The 23,821-nt window shown below is 42.1% G+C and overlaps 1 long non-coding RNA gene across 12 annotated transcripts in view; it reads left to right on the top strand.

The window, feature by feature from the left end:
* Positions 1-505: 505 nt before the first annotated feature.
* LOC130157477 (uncharacterized) overlaps positions 506-23,821 on the top strand; it is a 224,892-nt gene continuing 201,576 nt past the window's right edge. For all 12 annotated transcript variants that reach the window (XR_008824896.1, XR_008824894.1, XR_008824900.1 and 9 more), the window contains exon 1: positions 506-637. This is a non-coding gene — a long non-coding RNA (uncharacterized LOC130157477). The remainder of the gene's footprint in view (positions 638-23,821) is intronic.

Genomic DNA, 23,821 nt, shown 5'->3' on the forward strand with positions numbered 1-23,821 from the left:
CCACCCATCAGCTGAGCTGTACTCACCATTTGTGTACATCTTCTTAGCCTGCAACAGTTGTAAAGTAAAATGGTTTATCTGAATTTTTTTTCTTCTTTGAGGCTTAAACTAGCTTGTGATACCCTCAGTGGGTATGCATGGTCCCCCCAGCTCAGCTGCAGGGATATGCTGTGGGTCAGGGTATGGCATGTTAAGATGGTGCATTTTCAGCCTTAAAATTAGCTTCGTTCTTATATAACATCGGCTCTTAGTGGTCAGGTTGGTTTTACTGCAGAGACAGAGGGAAGTAAATGCTCTAGTGTAAGTATGATGCAAATGATTTCTCCTGGCCTGATCCTGAAATCACTGGGGTGTGCCATATAAAAGCATGCAAAAAATTAATCTAATGAGTGACAAGATAGATCTTTCAAGGAGTCCCTTATGTATTTAACACGAAACACGCACTTTCTTTGAATTGCGGCAAGGGTGCTGAGCTCCTCACAAAGTTCCCCCCACCCCCCCCCCCCAACCCATGAGTACACTCTCAAGGCATGAGCAGCATCTGGGGAGTTGGGTTCTCATGCACAAGCACAGCCCTGTGATTTGCACGGGGGGTGTTAATTCAGAGATCTGTCCTTCAAAGCAGGGAAATGATGAGGTAAGAAATCTTTCTGTATTTTGAATACATATATATGTACACACATATAAATATATATGAGATTATTCAAATGCAGCTTGAATATATTTTGCCTAATCCATACAGAGTTTTATCAATATTTCTTTGTTTATTCTCTTTCATGCCAGCTGCTTTCTTTATATATTTCCATTTTGTACATTTTTCAGAGTGATTGGATCATGTTGCATGCACTTCTATTGAAATATTAAGTGTTTGCAATCCCCATTCATAGGCACCAGCTCTGTTATTATGATCCATCATTTCAAAATCCACATATTTGAAAAAAGAGAGCTTAGCTAGCCCTTGAGTAGCAGAGAGCATTAGACCCAAGGAGTCTCATTCGTCTTGTCAATAATCTATGGATTAACACCACCAAATTGTTTGTTTCATTGGCATATCCTTGCTGTGTATTTTTAAAGGAAATGAGTGTGTGCAAAGGCCAGTGAGGTGAGGTCGGGCGAAGGCTGGGTTTATACTGGTGTGAGCAGGGAAGTAGAGAACTTCTCATTTGTGCCCAGCTCTTGGGGATCTTGTGATGGTTATGATCTGGATATTGCCGATTCCTGTTGGTGGTCAGGATGGGAGAAATGAACCCTGTGATGGCCAGGGCTTCTTGCACCTTGCCTGGGGGCCAGGGCAGCTTGCCGGTTTACCTGGGGGGAAGCTGTCCTTCCTGTGCTTGGGTTTTTATTGCCTGCCAGCCATTCTGCACAAGGACTCCTCCTTGTCCATCACTCAAGTATGATGGGATTTGGTAAAAAGGCTTTTTCCCTCACTTTCTGTGTCTCAGTGGGACGCATGACGGTGGAGACGTGGTGGGTGGGCAGAGGGATTACAAGACAGGTGCAGCACCTGCATCACCTGTGCAAGCAGAACCCCTGACCTGATTTGTGAAGACCTAAGATAAAGGCAAGCCTGGTGGTGGCAGGGACCCCAGTGCTGACTGCGGTCTGATGACGGCCACAGCAGATTGTGGAGATGGTGTGCAAGCATCAGCTTTGAGCATCTGTGCCATTAGCAGGTTCACCTGAATGGCAACACCACCGTTGTTAGCTTTTGACATGGGCTCTATTCACTCTTTGTTAAACTTTCATGTCCCCATTTAGCGTCACTGCTAAAGCACGAAAGCATGGTGAAACCCACTGATGCCATCCAGTGTCCCCCCAGCTGGGTCAGTACGGGGCAGACTGACCCTCCTGCTGCCAAAATCTCGCCCTGGCCTTTGCAGCCTGCCCTTTGTGCGGTTTTGTGGCAGACCCACTGGAGGGCATGAGGGCTGTGCAGGGCAGCTGCGGCACCGGTGCAGGGACTGTCGCCAGCTGGTCTAGGCGTGCCATTCATCACTGGTGACAGTCCGTGCGGCATCGTCACCTAGCAACAGCCTGAACACGGCAGGCGGGACTTTATTTTTTTTTTAACATGAAAATAAGGTAATAATTTAGAAATTTGCATTTTTATTTTAACAGATAAGAGTATTTTGGTGTCAGTCTTGAAATTCAAAGCTGGAGATGGTTTTGCTTTCCATGCCCATGACTCCAAGCACTGGAGCAGTGGCTGCCTTGACAAGATGGAGCTATCCATTTCGTGCATACCAGTGTTTAAAGTTGAGCCTGACATTATGCGATTGCCTTGCCCTGTTTTGTGGTTTTTTTTTTTTCTCTCCACATATGTGATATAAAAATTTATATAGTTAAGGGTGGTTTTTTTATGTAACTTCTACTTCTGAGGCTGAACTTTCAGGTTGATTTTTTTTTTAATCAGAGGGAAGAAAAGGCAAAGAAGTATATACACTCAAATTACTCCTTTCCCACTCTTAAAACACCTTTAAGATTGCAAAAGTCTTCTGAACTCTATATTGGCAATTCATGGTGCGGCAACTCATTGCAAAATACGCTCGTTCGTTTTCACTGATTGAATTTACTGATTGTTAATGTGTATAAAAGTGTTAAGTACTTTTGAAGTAATCTCCTGCTATAGGATTTATAGGAAAGACTATTTAAATGTCGTAGTGTTTTCTCTGTTGTTATGACAGTATTATTGAGTAAATAGTTTAATTTTAGTGCCCTAGTTAAAAAAAATCTATAATGACCGCCACATAAATCGTTTGCTTTTTTTATTTCTATATTTAGTTCCCTCCACAGAGACTGGAGTTGAAAATAGGCTAGTACCTAAGACATGAATTCTCTTAAATATTAAAGAGATCTCATCAATGATTTTATTAGTCTCAGTACTCAGTGAAGGCCGCACTGACATCTGAAGTCTAATGATTTTTTTAATATATTTAAAGCCTCGTACTGCACCTTTAAATATTGAACAATATTGAAAAATATAGAAGTACTTTTTTGTATATTAGCTTTAGGCAGAACTGTTGTATGATTTCCACTCCTTTCATGACATTGTAATGATGTTACCACATACAACTTTATCTTGCATGAAAAGGTGAAGTCATGAGTGATTTCTCCAATTTAAAAGCACTCAACCCTCACAGTGCTAGAAATGAATATTTTGCATATATTCATGCAACAATGATTCAATTTAAGATTTCTATTTTCAAACATTGCTTGAAACCTTCGGTATGTTAGTAGTAAAATTGCCAAAATGTGTAATAAGATTTATTATAGATGAGTAGCATTTTATTTAGTATTTCATGTTAACACGCTTTTAGGGTTACCCTGGTTTAGCAGAAGAATTCATCTTTCTTTTTTAATCAGAGCTAACACTTTATTGTATTATTAAGATACACTTACTGTGCAATTGTATATCACTGTAGGAGCAGAGTTTTCTCTGCCTGGCAAACCTGCACCTGGTTGATGCATGGCATCTGTCTTCTGCACCCTAACCCCACTGCTTGGTACTGTACTGCTCCCCATCGCTTTAATTTATTCTGGTTTTTAGTTTTCCTTCTAAAAGACCATCTTGAGCTCTGCACTGACATGCACTGCAGGTCTCTGCACTCAACCAGAGTAGACAGGAGCTTTGCTTGGGGCTGGCTCTGCCCTCGCACCACTGACAGCGGCTTTTGCTGCCAGCAGCAAACCCTGTCCTGAGAGCTAACAGTCCAGTGACCAAAACACAAGCCACTTTGGTGGCTGAGTTTTTTAGGAAGCTTCTTTCTGTAGCTTCACCTTTGTCATCTGCCCATTGCACTGTCATGGAGCTAACAAATAGGAGCAGCCATTTCTCTGAACATCTGTGGCCAGGGCATGTATGTCAATGAGTTTTGCAAAATGTCCCTCGTGCCGAGGCCACCCTCTATTGATTTCATGGCTTTGCATCTGGAGGTGTGTTGTGGCACTGAGTCTGTATGAGCTCCATGTAAGTCAATGCGAGCTAAAGCAGTAGAGCAGATGCTTAACCTAAAGCAGCCTGCATTTTGGTTTTGCTCCCTCACTGTCTTTTTTGTGGTCTGGGCCAGGTTATACCCCTGTTGAAGCAGCACCATCATGCATACACAAGCTTGATATTTTCATGACTTTGGTGATTAAAGAGTGGTAAGACCAGGCCTGAAAAATTCCTAGCATTTTGATCTTCTTACCAAGGTCCAAACCCTGATGCCTTTTTGGCTTCCAGTAACCCCTTCACGCTTGGCCCCAGTACAGCGAATGAAACGGCACTCCTGCAGGTAAGGGGCTTATCCTGTGGGAAAAAATACTATTAACATGTAATCATGAGGGCTGAGGGGTGACAAGCTGCTGCAGTGAAGTGATAAATATGTTTACATCTTTTAAAAGTTGTAACTCAGCATGGATGAGCTGGCATGTCCCCGTCCCGTCCCCCCCGCCTTCACGTTCATGTTCGACTCACAAGCAGAAAGAGATGATCTCCTATTAGGAAAGATTTCTCTTTGACTGGGGAGCTGGAGATGGTAGTGAAAGTGGCTTTCATAGATGAAAATAATTGTACACTTTTTGTATTATTATTTTTGGCAAAGACCTAGCATTTCAGCTTTCCAGCGTATTACATCATTACATTGTATAATGCATCATAATGATAGAGTGAATGGAAACGAAGAAATGCCAGCTTCTGTTGCAAGTTTAAAGACAGACACACATTTTCAGCTGGGAAAGCTGCTGTTCAGCTAAGTGTTTTCCTAGATGAAACAAAGCTGCAATCCCACTTGGCATTCGCATTAATTGTGGACTTGCCAACAGGCCAGTTTCACTGGTGTATAAATTAGTGGAGAATTATTCAACTCATCTCAATAACTAAGAGAATATCCTCATAAAGCTTGCTGAGCTGTAAGACATTCCCCCTCCCCCCCACTTTCCAGGGTATTTTGCACCCTATACTTAGAAAAATCACAGAATTTGCATGCTGTTCAAAAAAAAAAAAAAAAAAAAAAAAGAGGAAAAAAAGGAAAAAGGCAAAAAAAACATACAAAGAAAGGCATCAAATATACTGATAACCTAGCAGAGCAGTGTGGTGACTATCTGCATAAAATAGCAAGTTTGTATTGATCAGAAACTGTCCAAATTAAGAAGGAATTTTCTGGTTTGTTGTTTGAGTTTGGAGTTTGGGTGTTGGTTTGTTTATTTCGTTTTGAAAATCAGCTAAAAATGTGAAGTGAAAGCGCCTGTGAAACGTGCCTTGTTGCCAGCACCAGACACCCAACATTTCATGTCTCTCCATCGAAAGAAGAGCCCAGGAAGTGCAAACTTCCTCGAACTGTCCTGCCAACAGGCCTTTCTGACCTAAAGGGGGATCACCTTTATGGTGACAGGATAATTTGATCTCTATGCCATCTAATCCTTATTTTCTTTATGGAGGCTGCCAGCAAGGGTGCCAATTAGTGCCAATTGTGATGGTGGCTTTTGTGATGCAGACACCTGCCCACTAGGAATTGGACTGGTACCACCAACACACATATGCCACTAAACAGCTGTCAGATGGTAATGACTTTCTGGAGTAGAAGAAAAGGGCAGAATTTCCTTCTGAGGCAGTTTTCTGAGAAAATTTTACAATTTTTCACTTCTTTCCCCCCTCTTTTTTAGTATTTTAATTCCAGGCTTCTAATGATTAAGCAAAATGAGGATTTTAAAGTATATATCATAGCACCAACTTCATACCAAAAGCTATGTGGGCCAGATGAGCAAACATAGAGTGAGAAATTATATTAATGTCATTCTTACAATTCGAAATTGTACTTTAAAGTGGTCTTCTGAAGCGTGTTCCTTATTTACATTGCTTATCCCAGCAAAAGGCAAATGAAACGCTACGTTTTCTTTCACCACTCTTCTGAGACATGGCCTCTGTTTTTCTGGCTAAATTAAAAGAATGCATTAAATATAAACATCAAACAATTTTTGTAATTCCTTTTCAGGTTTTTTTTTAAATGACAGAATGAAATGCTTTGTAGCACTTATGCAGCTCATGCCATCAGAGGTGCAATAGTTCAGGATGTCTCTTCCGCTTTTATTAAACTCTCCTCTAATTTTTGGTCAGATCAACAGTCCCTTCTTTGATGCCTAAACAGGAGAAGTTTACAAGCCTGCTTTTATCTGTAAATATTTATATGTGCATGTGTATGCTTGTATAAGCATACTGACATTCACCTATATAGACACATGCACACTTAACTGGAACTTTTTGGGTGATTCTGGCAATACAGTCACGCATACAGCTAGGAGCACTTTAGGGGACTTCTTAATGGCAAATAGCAATTTCTGCTGTGCGGTGTCAAGGTTGCATGAACCTTCTAGCTCATCTAATGTGTCCATTGGTGAGGTACTGAGCACTGGTTGGTGTTAGGGACGTGGGTGGGAAGTGCGGGTAGTGTCTCACAGGAGATATTTGGCATTGTGTAAGAATGGACCTTCAGAGCTTTAAGAGGATTCCTGTATCTTTTCCAAGCCTTATGTATCACTGCCGAAAGCTCCTGACGCCTGATAGTCCAGCCAAAGGCCAGACACTGGCAATTAGCGTGATCTTTCAGCGCTCAGCCAACACATACTGCTGGTTCAGCCTTTGCTCTGGCAGGTGTCGCACCTTGATTAGCGCAATTGCTTATTGGCATCAACCACTAAACATGTTTCCTGCTAGACGTAAAAGGAAACAATCCTAACTAAACGCAGCCTAGGTTGGTACGCAATGATAGAAAATGGTCTAATGCTTTAAGGAAAATGATGACATGGTGATTGCTGTTGACCTTTAGTAAACAGAGTCACATTTAGAAAGGACACCACTGTCATATATATACATAATATGTATGTAAAAAAGTTCATACAAAGATTTTCAAGTGAAATAGAACTAGACCAAATGCATCAGGGTCATTGCTTTTTATTAGCATTTGTTGCTGAGGTCTGGGCCACCATTCCTTGTCACTGTTTCCAAGGAATGTAAAGCTCTGTTACAGTTTGGACCAGCTCTCTTAATGCCGCCTTATCTGTTTCTCTTCCGCTTATGCATTCCTCAGACACTGACCATTTTAATGCAGCTGTAACTGGCTGTGGCTTCTGCCACAGAAAGGACAGAGTTTGCAGATCGACTTGCAGTGGTTTCTGGGCTTGGTCATGGGCTGGTCTCTCCATCTGCCAGAGAGCTGTGACCCACAAGGGACGTTTCTGTACTGTCACCAGAACATACTCTGAAATTCCACAAATTTGAAAGGAATGGCAACCAGGGCAACCAGCTACTCATGGGTTTGGGAGAGGTAACAGCAAACCTACAGAGGCTCAACCAGGTGTTTTATTTTGTTGATAGCTTTTGACCATAATTTTTTTTCTCCACCGGTTTAGCTTGTTAAGGGCTTTCAAAACATTTTCTCTACATCTTGGGGTTGCTCCAAGACTTCTTAGTTTGAAAGGACAATGGAGCTCAGATTTTTGAAACTTCAGCCCCTTTTCTGGCACTTGAGCTAAGAGTCATCTTTACAAAACCCACAAATCCCAGTAGCTCCTTTCACGATGGTCAGATTTTAGAAGGGTTCATCAGTTAGTTTTCTTTAATGCACAAGGCACATTATTTTTGAATGCGAAAATAGTCTGCACTAGATTGTACTACAGTTTTTGTCAGTGGATGAGTAGTTATATGCCTGGGTGAGCAGGGGGTACAAAATCCAGTCCATTATTCTATATGCTGTCCTCAAATGCAAGTCAAGGAATTCATTGAACTCAGCAGGTAATCATTACTGGGACTGAAGTGAAAACCTGTGCCACTACTAACACATATTCTTTGTTAGTGTTTTAAATGATGCAAACATGTTTTAAACAGTCCTGTGGTGTATCTCTTGCACATACTAACATATATACTTCCCAGTGAACATGTAACATGGTTTCTAACATACGCTAAACTTCAAAACATGTAATATTAAAGGAAAATGTGGTAATTCTTTAAACACCCTATCATTGTGAATTCATATCATATTCATTGTAATAGCATTGATCAAAATGAATTCATTTGGTATTCATGTAAATGTCACATGTACTTCCATAGGTGTTTCATTGTAAATTAGCATTTCTCAGAGGACACTTAAAATAAAGTGTTACTGAAAGTTCTCATTACACATATTGCTGAGATTAGTACATTAAGGATCATGTACTTACATAGTACTAATGCATTCCTGCCACTTAAAATGCTGCATTACCCATTTCTGATATCTAGCAAATATCTAAAGCAATTTTGAGAATTACTGACATCCTGAAGGAAGTGGTACTTTTGTGATTAAATTGGTTTTGTGTATTTCACTTCGATTTACAAAAAAACCCTGTGCCAGATATACTTAAATGATTTTTTGATTTAAATGACTTTAGCATCAAGTGAAACAAAACAAAAAAAAAAAAAAAAAAGAGAGCCACATCTAATTAGAAAAACAAAACCAAATGTTACAAATGCTTTTGGGTCTTCAAACTTGTCTCACAAAGCCGAATTAGCTGACTCTTTAATATAATGTGGCACAAGCCTTCTGATGTATTTGCTTTCATATTATGACTTCCTAAGAGAAAGACAAAAAGTTTTGTGGTCTCAGGCAAGATGTATTTCTGACGTCTTGAATTGTCCATTACAGCTTGTTTGGTCTGAAGTTATTTTTGAAAAGATGAAGTTTAAAGAAGACTACAGAGCATTTTATAAATAGCTGACAGAAGGCGCGTTAGAGTAACTATAAAAAAGATAGCGTTGTTTGAGTCCTGAAACACTCTAAACCTGTCTGACATCATTGTGGATGTCTTCTGAAAAGGATTGATGTAATTACTTCAAGGCTTTTTTTATACCACTAATAAAAAAGCTCTGAAGCTTTACAGCGGGCCTGATCCTAGCAGAGAATTTTGAAAAAATGTGGGGAATTGACAACATTTTGGTGTTTGTGTTGGAAGGGAAGAGTCAAATTTGGCCACAAGGTGTTACAAAACCTATGCTGCTTAATACAATCTCTTAGCAAATATTTGCTTGCTCTTCTGGCTTCATCCACGTGTGTGTGGTGGGCAGTGTGGGCTTGCAACAGGTGCTAGTGGGCTGTGCAGGAGGCACCATTCCCAAAGCTGAAGGAAAGCACAAAGAAAAAGATGGTATTATGGCTAAAATACTAATCTGGGCTGTGCAAGGTTTGGGTCCAGTCCTGGTGCCGTGCCAGCATGCAACCTGTGCCAAAAAGTAGAGTGGGGAGGGCAAACTTTTTCCCTCCTGTCACTTGTCCTGGCATGGGGGGCTGGAAAGGAGGAAGATGAGAGGAGAGGGAGGGAGACCACGCGGAGGAAGAGAACTCATGCTCCTTGAGATCACTCTGTGTCTTGTGCAACCTTAACAGTTGTCGTGACCTGCCTCAGATGTGACACTCCCCACCCTTGCAGCTGATTTCCAGCTTCTCTTGACTGCGATGCCCGTAGTGGGTTGAGCCGCATCTCCAGAAACTATTAAATCCGGGAGTGGATGCATCCGCACCCGAGTATCAGCTGTACAAGAGCACTCAGCTTTGTCTCTTGCCTTGCTTGATTTTCCAGAAGTTTTCGGATCTGAGAGTATTTGCCTAGTTTATAATGTTTGCTAGATTGGTTTGAGAGTGTGCAATACAGCAAACTGCAGGATAGAGTATGTAATCTAGAAATCCATTTCAGGTAGAGGCATAATTAGATAATGTAAGATAATAAATAGCTACTAAAATCACATGAAAAATATGATAGTGCTATAAAGCATGTTTTTATAATCCTGCTCCTCCCCTTTTCTGCTTCCTCCTCCTCCTCTTCAGTATAACAAGGACCCTAATAGGCTTCATGTATAAGTGCTTATTTCTATTAAAGACAAGTGTAATCTTTTGTAGTCCAAATGTCCCTATCATAAATGCTAACTGAGGAAAATATTGGGACTCATTTATTTATGAACCCGTTAATAATGAGGTACAGTAATGAAAAAGGCTTTCTCAGCACAAAGCCTCCTGAACAAACAATGCACACTGGGGAAAAAGAGCTAGTTAGCCTTACTGACTTAGATAAAGCTATGGAGGAATGACAAGTGCCAGTAATTAGCAAAGCCTCTTCAACAAGATAACCCTATACATCTTTGTCTATTTCAATCACCAAAGACTCCGATTCAGTGTAAAATTGAAGCTGGGATGCCATCAATTTCTGTTAACCTCTTTATATTGTTCTGTGTGCATGCATATGTGATAGATAGTTTTTGTCATTTTATTAAATGGTGACATCTCAGTATGCATGTGACTAAAACTGTTTTCTTCTTAGCAAAGTATTTTTAATCATCTCTCCATTGCCTTTATTAACTCACTTCTGAGTCCTAATTGCTTTATTCTACAATATCGGCAGCTGTTCTAGGGGATGCAAACATTTGTGCCCTCTCCTTTTATGAGCAGTGTATCTGTGATTGAGAAGTTTGTGCCCCTTCTGCTATTCATGAGAGCAGGTACAGTAGTTCTGTGTATGTCTGCTGACCACCTGCAGAATGTCCTGCTGCATTTTTACTGGAACAGGGCAACATTTGTGGCTTACAGTGATCAGCGCTCACGCTCAGACGTCTGGTTTCTGTGAGAATGGACTCCCCTCTCCACACTTGTCCGGATGGGCGGTGCTTGTTTGGTTTTGGTGGTATAGCTGCTGTTCACCTGCTGGGGCCACGAGCCAAAGCCTGTTGAACTCAGTGGAAAGACTCCCATCAACTTTGTGGTCCTTTGTCCATGAATGCATCCAAACTGCTTTTTTCCACCTTAAATGGACAGCCCTGATTTTTTTCCCTCACTGGCTTCCAACGTTTGTGAGCTCATACTCCCTAAATTTCCCTGTGACTTTCAGATAAGTCAGAAAATATGTTCACCTGAAGCTTTTCAAGGGGAAAAAAAAGAAGTTATAAATCAACCCTGTTCCCTTGACATCAGGGCAAGTTTGCTGAGAGTGCTTGCAGAGTTAGCACTGAGTGACCTGAGAAGTTGCACGTGGCGTTGGGTGTCATAACAAAAGTTCCTTCTGGCTCCATTCTCTTGCTCTGTAATGTCTTTTACTTGTTTTAAGTACTCCAGGCCCTGACTTCTGAGGTTATTAATCTTCATCTGTGCTCTTTTTAAACTTTACTACTAGCACTTTTTTGCCTCAGATATGCTTTTATTCATTCTTTTCAGCAGCAATAACCTCTCATATTGGCCAAATTAGGAAATAATTGCAAATAATAGAGAATTCTTTTCCAGCACTACAATAAAGGATTATATATGTGCTGTGTGTGAGGGATGGCACGGAGTGTAAATACCAAAATATGGGCAAATATGCGGAGAAGTACGCTGTTTGGCTCTCGCTCTGAATTTCTTTCTGGCTCAGAGGTCTTTGTGTTCAGAGGCACGATTGTCAGCCTGTGGCAGAGGTGCTGTCACACGTGGTGGTTTGTGGAGGAGGAAGGCAAAAGCAAGAGCTGATGTTACAGGTCAGCTTGCGCCAGTCACTGCAGGGCTGCAGGTTGGTTAGGAAAACCTGTGCAGAGTCTTTTAGTTTTCTATGGGAGAAGCAGAGTTGTGTGAATCAAATTAAAAGTCACTTGCATTTTTTAAACAGAAATCTCTGATCTATGTTGCTTTTATTTATGTGGCCACAGTAGCCATGGCTTGTCTCTGTTGAGTGAGCACAGAGAAACTTTCCCAGTTCCTGGAATTCCACCCCAGTTTTTCTGTGCATTGTTCAGTTTTGGATCTTCATCCATTACTTTGAAACTCTCAGTTGTCCAGTCAAGGAGCTGAAACCAAGAGTTTCTGTCTGACCTGTATTACAAGTCACACATCACAAGTGACCGATAATCCAACCCAGCTATTTGCAAGCCAGGAAAACTGACTAACTTGGTGTCATGTTAATAATTAGTTTTCAATAACAGCTATATTTGTAGAACTTTGGGATATGCTTGTGCAAAATACCCCCCCTCTACTCTCAGGTGTCTAGCTGCTCTCATGCGTAGGCATTTTCAGGATCAAAGCTCCTATGAATGTTACTCACAACAAATAATTCTATCAGCTCTTGGGAAGAAAATACAGAAAGCATTCATGTAATGCTGCCATCTCAGTTGGGGAGCAAGGAAATATGTAGACTGTAGGAGAGAGCAAAGCTCTCTCAGTGCTCTCATCACATTAACACTTACTTTCCTTCCTTCCAGTTGAAGTTCTTTGAGCTGCTGCTTTCCATTGTTTTTTATTATTCATTTGAATCTGAAAATAATATTTTTCCTCTCTAATTCAGGAAAAATTGTCATTGCCCACCTCCTGCTGAGGGAAAAAAGTGCCAGAGCCCATCTCCTGTGAGCTCCTTCTCACTTCAAATGCAGGCTGCAATGGCTGCTTTGGAAATGTAACAGGCTATTATAGAAATATGTATTTACACAGTATTTTAAGATGCACATTATCCACCTGATAGACCATAACAGCTCACCATTACAGCCTATTGAATAAAACCTCTCCGCACCATTTTTTTTCAAAGCAGATACTTTTTATGTGACAAATCGTGAATCTATTGCGTAAAAGTGCAAGTTTGTCGTGTAGGACAGTAGGTGGGCACCATTTACCTTTAACCTGCTGCAATGGGAACTTCTTGCTCTGACCCTGCCCTGTAGAACAAATTATTCTGACCAGAGAGATGCAAATTAAAAAAAAAAAATAAGGGGAGAAAAAAATCTTCACGAACACGAAAGCAAAAGTTGCAATGTGGGCTGCATTAGATTATAAAACAGATCATACCACTGGTGAGTGCAGACAAATAAGTAACATGGCTCAGGTGGAAATCCCCAGCTATACCGTTTGTGAGCTTCTCTGCCAGGTCCTGCTGAATGTCTATGAATTTTAAGCTACCAGCAGTCTCAGCAGTGTGCTCTCTGTCTGCCACTGCCTTTTGAGAGTCATGTTGATGTCCTGAATTGCCAAGGATCTGGGAGCATCCTAGCTATTTAAGGAGTTCCCCTAAAATAGTTTAACCTCCCAGTCCTAAGTCCTTTCCTCTCTCCTGCAGAGTTGTTTTCCTTCTTCTTTAGTTGGTCCTAGTATAAAAAGGGAGCCCTCTATTCTGAAAACATCTCTGCTTGGCTTTCCTGTCCAAACTTCCTGTGCTTGTTTGACTCACTTCAATTAATCCATACTTGAACAGTTTCTCTCTTCCAGGAATTCACATTAGAAACTGCACTGCCCTAGGTGCCATCTCTCTCTGTCCAAGGATGCTCGTTTTGAATAGATAATAATCAAAATTTAACAAGCCTCCTTTATTAGCCTGGAGCTAAGCATAAGGACTCTTTCTGTCATCTCCTGTGAGTTTTAACTTAACAAGAAACAAGAGACAACAGAGAAGGCCACAAGACCCCAACTTCAAAATGAAGCTCGCAGACGAAGACACAGTGTCCCTAGTATCAAACAGACTGAATAGCTGCAAATAGACAAGATTCCCAACTTGTTATAAGATGAAATAGAGCCTAGCCCCTGTTGTGAAACAATTTTACATTGCAGATGTTCACGAATGCATGGAAAATGTGGTGACTTCAAGTTTCTTTTTGTTTCCTATCTTCAGGATGTCAAAACTCATTTTTTTGAAAAAACTCTCTAATAGTTACAGTTGACTCCTGAGAAGAGACTTGCATGTCTGGAACAAAAAAAGATTTCCAGCCAGCTAAATAGCGTTGTCTTCTTCCCTCCCACCATTCAAATAAAGCGTACACAAGAGAAATACCAAACAGGCATGGGTTTTGCATATCATGCCAATCCTGATCTGAAACAGTTTATTAATATAAATCACCTCCAAAAAAGGGAAAGATTTTAAAGGGAAGTGAATAGCTGCCAAAAAGACTTACACACAGAGCCAGTGTCTAACACTAAACCTAGTGGAAATCATGTATTTCCATTCTTCATGAAGCAAAGCAGTTGGGAGCCAGTGCTTTGAACCGTGCATGGGACACTTGCTGTGAGTCCCCACTGGAAAGCATATGGTTTGAGAGGAAACAGAAACACCATCCAAAAAAGTGCTGGTCTATAACCAGCAGATCTGTAAATAGTCTAAACCCACCCCCCATTTCCCCTGCAAGAGGGGACCGAAGGGCCCTGTCTAGTCTTTGCCATGCCTGTTCCCCACCAGGGTATCAGTGTGAGCTCTGCTCCTGCTGGGATGCTTCCTCTGCACTTCTCAAAACAGAAGGGAATGATTTGGCGAAGCAAATGTCACCCCATGGATGCAAGGATGCCCGCTGGCCATGCCTTCATGTGGCAGACTGCCATAGGTAGGTTTTCCACAGTGTGAGTATCTACCTACTCTGCTCCGCTCCAGCCCACCTTTCTCCGGGAGCTTCTAGGAGGGCTTTTGTGGTGTCCAACCCATGGGTGGGAGCTGAACTTACATGTGGTTTTGTCTAGAGTGTCTCCTCCTTTACTCTTTACTCTTCACTCATTTGCAAAGAAGGACCGAGCGGTCAGAAGCTGTGGTTTTCTGGATTTCCTAGGTGTGTTTGGGAGAATTGTCCTCACTTTTTAAATAGTGTATTTGGTTTAATTTTCATTATTTTTAGATGTTAAATTTTAGATCAATACAGTATGTCTTAAACTACTGTATTAGAATGCTGCTTGACTCACTTCCAAATTGAAGACCTTTTAAAAAAAATGAAGCAGTCCAATAATTTTAAATCACTCTGCACTGTGCATTGCAATTTAAAATTATTGGAGTGCTTCAAATTTTTATAAGCCCTTGAATTTGGAAGTGATCGAGGTTCTGGGCATACTCAGTGTAGAGCAATTTAAAATTATAAGAGCTGTCAAATTTTTATATAAGCACTTCAGTTAGAAAAGGGATTTGGGTTCTGGGCATGTGCAAAGGGGAGCAATTTAAATTATTAAAGTGCTTCAATTTTTTTCTAAGCACCTGATTTTGGAAGGGTTTTGGTTTGTGCAGCCTAAAATGACAACTTCCTTTGAGAGTTTCTTCTTAAAAAGAATCTCAATCTTGCAAACTGAAGTATTCTTTAAAATGTGAATTCGCTGATACTTTAAAAACTGATTTGCACAGAGCTTGGTGCTCAGGATGTATTTTTTTTTTCACTTATTTTATTATTTCACACTTTAAGGGGCAAATTGATGGTATAGAAATAGCTGCCTCTTTGGATTTTATTTTTTTCCAACTGTTGCACTCATGATGCAAAAAAAGAGTGGAAAAATGAAAAATTTGATGAAAAGAAATGCATATTTTTTCCATGGACTATCCTGCCTGGCCAACAGAACTTACAAGGGATGCAAAATTGAAACAATTTGTTATTAAATCTCATTATAATGTCTCTCAACGCTCGAAATAAAAGCCATGTGACAGCTGACAATCTGAAGGAAGGAAGTTCAAAAGCAGCTTTATTTGCACTCTCGTGCTCCATACTGAAGTGATTCCTGCCAGGAGCCATGCCAGGATTGCCATCTTTGCCTCGAATCCTGCCCCATCCCTTTGCTTTCCAGTGCTGGGCAGGACAGCAGGAACAGCAGCAAGGGGAGCGGGGAGGACAGGTCCTCTCCCTTCCGGCAGCCATGGGTGCATGTACTGGGTGAGAATTAAGGCTCAGCTGGCACATGCAATTTTGTATTCTGCAGGGAAAATACAATTTATGCACCAACTCCCACACTGTTGCAGCAGGACAAATGCAGAGTGAATCTGACATAGCTCAACTGGAGATTGCTGTGTCTGGACAGACACAGCATTTGGCCCATGGGCAAAATAGGACTAAGAGGTAACCTTACTGAGCTGCCAGAGGAAAAGGGTGGAGGAGGTGAGCATGCCAGCCTCTCAGCTCACCCTTCTCTCTTTTCTTAAAAACAGGGATTCGCTTTGTGGGGTGGGTATCAGGGTAATTAGTTAATGTATAGAGAGCACTGTGTACCTTAAGTACACATATCAGAAGTACACGTGGAGTGGAATAGTGCATTTCATCAGACACCAATTTAGTATTTTTTTCCCCTTGAATGCTCCTTTCACTTGTTACCATGGAGGTGATAGGTGACCATTTGTAGTTTTTTTTTTCCTTGGAGAATGAAGTTTTTGAATAAAAGCCAGTGATCAAATTAAATAGGGGCAAAGATATGGCAGAGGTGAAATTCAAAAGATAATATGTAATAATTGGTTTTAAAGCAGAAGCCAGATTAATCATACAGTCAGCAACAAAGGAAAAAATTCCTGAAAGCCTGTTGCATTTTCTCTTGGATTTTTTTCAGAAAGGTAAAAATACAAAAATGGTTTTTTTACTCTCCCTGCTATTAACTACGTCATCCTCGTGGGATGCAAAAAACAGGGGCAGTTCTGTGCCAGAAGGACGAGGAATGGGAGACCAAACATATTTTTGCTCAGTATAAATTGGTTTGGACTGTGCTTTCATTGAATCCTTCTGGAAGTTTGTGGCAGGCACAAACTCTGCTCAGCCACGCTCCTTGATGTGCAGAGGGGATGTGAGCAGTAGAGGCGAGGTGTTCTGGGGACTCAGTGCCAGCGTGGCTGGGAGCTGTTGTGTGTACTTGTGTCAGCAGCAAAAAAAGGTTTTCTAGGTAGAGTTTGGTAGGTGTGAGCTCTCTGTCTATCCCTTCTCCTTCTGACCAGTGTGTGGGCATGGACATAAATTCTATTAAAAAGCTGCACTGGCAGAAGAGCAAAAGAGGCAGGTCCGGGCTGTCCTGGAAGTGGCTGCCGGCAGGACTGTGTGTATCGGATGAACATGCGTGGCTGCAGGTGCGTGCGAAGGCAGAGAGGTATCAAGCTGGATGTTAAACACAGAGAAAGACCCTGGTCCTGTCTATCTGAATCCCAATTCTGGTACGAAATACAGAACAAATCGGCTCTGAGATGTCGCCTTGCACAGGCACGCGTACAAGCACCGAGGCTGCCCTAAAGTTCCCGTCTCACTGATTCACTTCAGACGCTGTGTGCTCAAACCCTGCTTTTGGGCTGTATTTATGCTAATGTTGACAGTTTTTTCCTCCTTTGTTACGTTGTGCAAACCAAATAGAAAGTGAGGTGAGCTTGTCTGAGCAGATGAAAGATGGCAAGAAATTGGTGCTTGGGGACCAGTGTCTTGGTGACATCGACTCTGCAGTCCTTTTTTTCTCTCTCTCCCTGGCTTCCCCTCTCCCTCTCATTCTCTCTGAAATGGTCTGTGCCTCCAGTAATTTACATAATACTCTTCTGACACCTTTACTTTAGTCATCAATCACGGTACCTTCTCTCAGTCTATCTTTTGTCTGAGCATGTCTCTTCTTTATCAGGCCATGCACAAAAGATTAATTTCACAGTTTTTCTCCCTTCTTTCTTTCCTTGCAAGATACAAAGCTCATGAAATGACAGAAGCAAGATAATGAAAACAACAATGCAAGCAATTTTTTTTTTTGTTCTTGCTGGTTGGATCTCAAGATACTTTTTTTAACCTCATTGTGTGCCATCTGTCTTAGAAAAGGTCTGCTCTGTATTTTTTAATACAATTCTGATGCTGTTCTGAAGACTACCTGGGAAAAAAAAATACATATTTTAATCAGGCCGTTGACATTGATTTTAAAAAAAAATAAATAAAGAATTTGGTAAACAATTAAAATGAGGGGTCCATTTCTAATGGTGGCATGGGCTATTGCACAGTGCCCGTGCCCCAATTAATATTAATGATCTCTTGTGCATAGCAAATTTATGGCATTTGATTGACTCACACAACTACACTTCAAGCTGTCATGTAAAGTGAAATATATGGGCAACATGGCCTAATTTGCATATGCATATGTTCTTAATATTAATTAGTCTAATGGATCTAAGGACCTGGAGATAATTTGAGATCTGGGAGAAGAGAAGCAAACAAACAAAACAAAACTCCCTATAAAGTGCCCTGGTATGGGCTGGTCCTACAGTTAAATAACTCCCAAAATGCAAAATAATCGGCATGGATTTCTTCTCCTTCCCGATGTCTCTCCCAGGATCAGCTGAATTAAAATCTTATCCCATATAATGTATTGTTTTGGCTCTGACCCTGACACTTTTTAATTTGAAATATTTAACATGCCAAATAAATTACAGCATTATTTATATATAAGATGAGTTTGAGTGCGGACTTATGGATGTAGATCAGGGCTATGAGATATGCAGCCCTGCGAGGGGTCTATTTCCCAACACACCCGTGTAATTCCCATTAATAATAATGGGAACTGTCTGAGTTTATTGAGGGGAACTTTCCCCAGCTCAGCTTTGTGCTTGCATTGCCTGGGAACAGGGGTGCAGATTTCAAGAGGAAACAGCCACTTTTGACCATTGGATATTGGTCTTCCAAAGTTAGTGAAAATTCCCTCTTTTTGGTACTCCAGGGCATGAGAGGTTCCAGAGCACGAAAGCAAGGAGGTGTCAGCGTAATCTTTTCTGTTTGACTTTTGTTGTGCACGGGATTGCCTTGTGGGAGAGCTGGTATCCTAATCCTGGATGCACCCCTATGTCTAGACAACTCCTGTGTTAACCAGCTTTAGTTTTTCCCAAGGTCTGGACCAGTGAGTTGAACCCGAGTGAGTGGACAGGGCAAGCTTCCCATCAGTGTGCAGGATCACTGACTTCATGTACCTGCATTCATTATTAGCACTGGTCATTTAATATGCACAGCAATGAGTCCATAACAAATCACCTCTTATAAACTATGCCCAGTTCTCTTTTACACGTTCTGTTCAGCAGGTGGAATTAGTGGAGTTTACCCTCTTGGATGTTGAAGCCATCCTACAAACTGACACGTGGCCTCTGCCTGTTAAACTCCCTCTCCTGAAATAAGTGAGTCATTTCACCAATTCTGCAGATTTAGTACATTTACTGCACAATTGGCGGTGCCTGCTGTGCTGCAGCACAAACTGCTCCCAGCACGCTTGTGCTAAGCACAATGCTTTTAACTTCAGGACAGACAGACAGGTGCCTTTTTGTGGGTACAGCACACTGGCCCAGATGCACCAGCACTGTAACGCTTTGTGCAAGTTAAGGAGTACATTTTGACGATTGTGAAGAGCTGGTTGGCAGTGGGGTCTATGCACTAAGTCCTTCTAGGACCACAGAGTGCTGGAGGGAGCGGGAAGGCAGGGTGAGGGGGATGCTGTGGTGCCCCTGCAAATAGGCAAAAGGCAGGCCAGGATTTCTGTGGACATCCTTTTTTTTATAGGAAGCAAAGAGAATCGCTTGAGAGTCAATAGCATGACTCCTGTGCAGTTGTATGCGCGTAGTGTGATGATCCCAATGGATAAGGCGAGTAGGCTCCGCCCTCCAGTACTCCTTAGTCTGCTGGGAGCCCTTGGGGAGAGAAGGTGGCTTAGGACATCCCTCTGCAGCGTTCTGCATGAAGGGAAGTGGGAAGGGTATGTGGGATGTGTCCGGCTGTGGCTCTCTTACAGTGTGAGCTGGTGGCTGCAAGGCTGTTTCTGTGCAAGATGGGGAGGTGGCAGAGGAGTGACGGCGCAGTGCGTACAGCATCACTGGCACCAGGGAAGTTTCTGCGTGGGCAGTTTCAGTGAGCCTTGGGCAGCCAGCCGAGGAGCTGGGGCTGCAGCTACAGCACAACCCCTTCATGGGCAATCTGCAGGGAGGGAAGAAAATCCCAAAGGCCAGAACATAACAGAGGCTCCCCCAAGACAAGGGTGTTTTGGAGCTGGGAAACTGGTTAATGCGGGGGACATGGGGTCGGTCCTCAGACCGGGATCCAGTGCCTGACTTGCCTGGGTTGTTTGGTGTAACAAAGAAAACACTCCACAGGGCTTCAGCAAAGCTGTAATGAATCTGCAAGTTGCTGATTGCCTTTATGAGGTGCTAAGCACTGATGGCTGCCTGATACCAGAGAGGAGAGTGTCAGCTCTTGTCCCAGTCAGGTCTACAGTGAGTTGTTCTGTAGAAAAAAATGACTTTCCTGTAGGAAAGCATCACTTATATACTGAATATATATAACAAAACCTGGAAAGCCTCTAGTCACTCATTTTAGCTGCTAAAATGCCTTTAGGCCAACATTCCTGCTGTGAAAGGGGTTATGGACATGTCATTTGGGGGTCATCAGTGAAAAATATACCCAACTTTTGTTATTCTTAAGTCTAAATCAAAAACCTCTTTTCACAATCCACTAAGGGACGATTTACTAGAGAGTAGAATGTGGTATCAATTATTTCTGTGGGCATCCTTTTTGTTATAAGAAGCAAAGAGGATTGCTTGAGAGTCAATAGCATGACTCCATCTCAGATTACTAAATAATGAAATGCTAAACTTGGCCTAGAGTAAGGACTATTCCTGTCTCAAAGGGACCAGAGGCTTCAATTAAATCAGAGGACAGTGTTCAATGAATGAGAAAAGGATGCTTAAGGTACGATGACATATTACCGGATTTTACATTTAATTGCAGTTCTTTGTTCTTTTAATAAAAGCACAAGAGCAGTGGATCTCCATTATGGTCATCTGGTGGCATTGTTCACAGTGGACAGTTTATTGTAATTTATTGGCTATGTTTAATCCTCTATTTTTCATATAAATGAATTCTGTCTGCTTTATTTTATGAATTTTCTTTGCTTTAAAAAAATATAACACCTAATAGTTATTTACACACAAAAGAGCTTTTCCCTGAAATACTCAATGGTGCAAGAAAGAAGCAACCCAGCCTAGTATGAAAGTGAGTGCTTCTGCTCAGAGGTGTGCAATTCTGCATCACCCAAGCAGGTATTGCCACTTGCAGAGCAATTTGGCTGCGTGGGGGCAGCATCCTGCACATGCTGTGCACCCTTGGGGGTTTGGAAAGGGTGAAAATTCCCAAGAGTTTTCATGAGAAAGTTTTCATGAGAAGTTAAGCAAAACACAGGTCCTGACTTGCTCCCCCTCAAAATGTCCTTGTTTGTTTTGTGGGGCTCTGTGCTGCTAAACTTTCCTATGCCTGGACCAGGCTGGAGCTCACTGTGGGCACAGAGGCCCATGCATGGAGCAGCTTTCTGGGCTTCTGGTCTGGTCCAGGAGAAATTGGTTTTAAAATCCCCTGCCCCCAGAGGTGGGTTTTGGCCTTTCTGCTCAGTGCCCTGGGATAATGTACAACACATGGCAGTAGTTTAGCTGGAAAACCACAGGAGCATGTGTATGTGATTATACATATGTGTGTGCACACATGGATGCATGTATAGATATATTTATAGTTTTATGTTTGCATATATAGTTATTCATATTTATTTTTAAATGTAAATTTCTAAGTGTTTTTAAGTGGTTGTCAGGCGAATACCTCCTTTTAGACATTTTTGCTGTGACACGTCATTGCTATGACTTGTCTCATCTAATCATGACAATTGTATCCCATTATATAAATGATGAAATCATCAGTGATTTAACTATCGTAACCTGATGCATCATGTAACTGCGGTTACTGTCAGTTTAGGAAGGGAGAAGTTGAGAGACCTGTAAAACACTGATTCTCATCTATATCTGTAGAGAGTGGTTTGTTTGGGGTTTTTTTTCCCCCTTCTTATTTTTTTCTGTCATTAAAACGTCCTGATGCAGAAGAGGGACTCTTAAATGCCACTGAAATACAGTGTGCATTAAGCACAGGCAGGGGAGATAGCCTCTCTTCAGCCCTGCACAGTGCGAGTCTGGTTTTTGGGCAAGATCCTCCCTGAAACAGGGTCACAGCAAGAGGTTCACTTTCCTATTTGGACAGGTTGGGTGTCTTTCTTTCATTTCTGCCTTGTTTCAGCTTGCCTTATGTCAGAGCCTGTCTCTGGAAACATGGCAGCTTAGTGAGGACAGTGGGATGAGACAACTCTCAGAAGTAATGACACAAAACGAACGGCAACCAACCTTGCTGAAACTGCCGCATGAGGTTTCTAATCCAGGCGGTTTCTGGGCCCAGGGGAAACTTGTGAGCTACACTGCCTACTAGGGAGAAATTTCTTGATATTTTTATCTGGAGGATTTTTTTGTGGGTTTCTTTTCAATGAGCATGCAATGCTTTTAACAGCCTGCAGTATCTAATTTTTATAACATCATTTAGCCATGTGACAACTCCAGAGTAATGGATTCAGGAACTGTGCGGTGAGTATTGTCTGTGCAAGAGGGTACAGGCAGTGCTTAACTCCCTATCGATTGCAGCAAGCAACTGATAAACAAGTGAGTGCCTCCTGATCAGCCCAAAAAGGTGCTGCAGGTCTCAGATATGTTTGTTCAGGTGTGGGTTTGGGACTATAATCTGCAGTTGCTGCCTTTCAGTGTCTGGAAATTGCTTTTGCTCTTGCCCGCGCAGTCCCATTCAAGGGTGGCGGTGTCAGAGAACTCCCTCCCAGGTGGCTGTACATCTAGGGCCGGGCTGTGTCTGAGTGAGGATCAAGCCATATGCCCAAGAGCCACTTGTGCACATGACTGATGCCATGTGCCACACACCAGCCCCCTTGGCATGAAGTCCTGTGCTGCATGGGGGAGAATTATAGCTGTGATCTGGGCAGTTGGTTCACCAAATGCATTGTGTTTGTCATAGCTTCTTCTTCCAGGGGCCAATGCAATGTGACTCTGCCTTATGCATATTTGTAAATTACCATATGATGAATACAGGACTGTGCTACGGCAAACCCTTCCTCTTGACAAAGTGCTGTGCCTATTCCCAGTTCTCCCTGGCCTCTGTTTTTGTTAATTTTACACTGAAGGATCAACATGCCCAGGATGCAAGCGTGCATCCATCTCTCTCCCTCTCAAAGGAAATTAGTGCTTTCCTGTCACTGCAGGTGATATGAGAAGGGGAGGAAGTACACAAACTGATTTATCTAGAGCTGTCAGCTGTTTTGAGGATGTTGACTACTAAGGGTGTCAGCTCCTCCTCAGTAGTTGGCTGACTCTGAAGAAGACCCCATTCCTCATTAAAAGAGCACTGAGCTGCACTTGAAAGTGACTTTCCTACTTGTTCTCCTCTTACAAACATCACAATAACAGATTCACTGTTTAAAGTGGCATGATCTTCATGCCAGGCCCAGGCAGCTTTGTAAAATACACCTCTGCAGTACTTGGTAGCATCGGTACCATCCATGCAAAATTCATTTGAGGTATAAACTAGAGACTATCATCACAGATGACAGTTATAGCAAATCAGCACGCTGTGTACAGTTTCATCCTTTATTCACATTATGTATCATAATAAACGTCGTCCTAGCAACGCAGTTCCTTGAGAGTCAAACACAATATCCCACAATGCCTTGCCACGGATAGATGTGAGAAATCGCAACTGTAAGAGCGTGGTGTAGCCTGAAAAGGAATCAATACTTCCTACCATCATTTAAAGGACTTTTTCCTCCTCCCGCTGCAGCCGTGGGAGAGATGTGGGAAGGGAGCCTGCGTGAACTGGGGGTCCTGCTGCACGCTGATCTGCACGGGACCAAATGGAGTGTTAGCAGTAGTGGGAACTGGATTGAAATGTGACAAGACTAGAAACTGGAAGGCTTGAGGAAGAAGAGGAGGGGCTATTGCATGGGTAAATTGAGCAGTATTGGGGAAGAAATATTACTCAGGTATAAGACTGTATCTTCCTTCTTTTTAATAACTCCTTAGTGACAAAGCACTACTAAGGTATTGAAAGTGGAAAGAAAATAAAAGTCTTTGGTATAGAATTCTGCTCAGACCTGAGAGAGATATTTCCTGAGTGGAGTCAGGTGTGATTCATATAACATTTTGCCAGTCCCTGGGGAATGTCATCTTCTGATGTCTCCATTTGCAGGAAAGGCTTCCTTGCAGATGCAGCACCAGGCTCCCCCACCAA

The sequence above is a fragment of the Falco biarmicus genome, chromosome 12 (genome assembly GCF_023638135.1).
Source record: "Falco biarmicus isolate bFalBia1 chromosome 12, bFalBia1.pri, whole genome shotgun sequence".
Taxonomy (NCBI): Eukaryota; Metazoa; Chordata; class Aves; order Falconiformes; family Falconidae; genus Falco; species Falco biarmicus.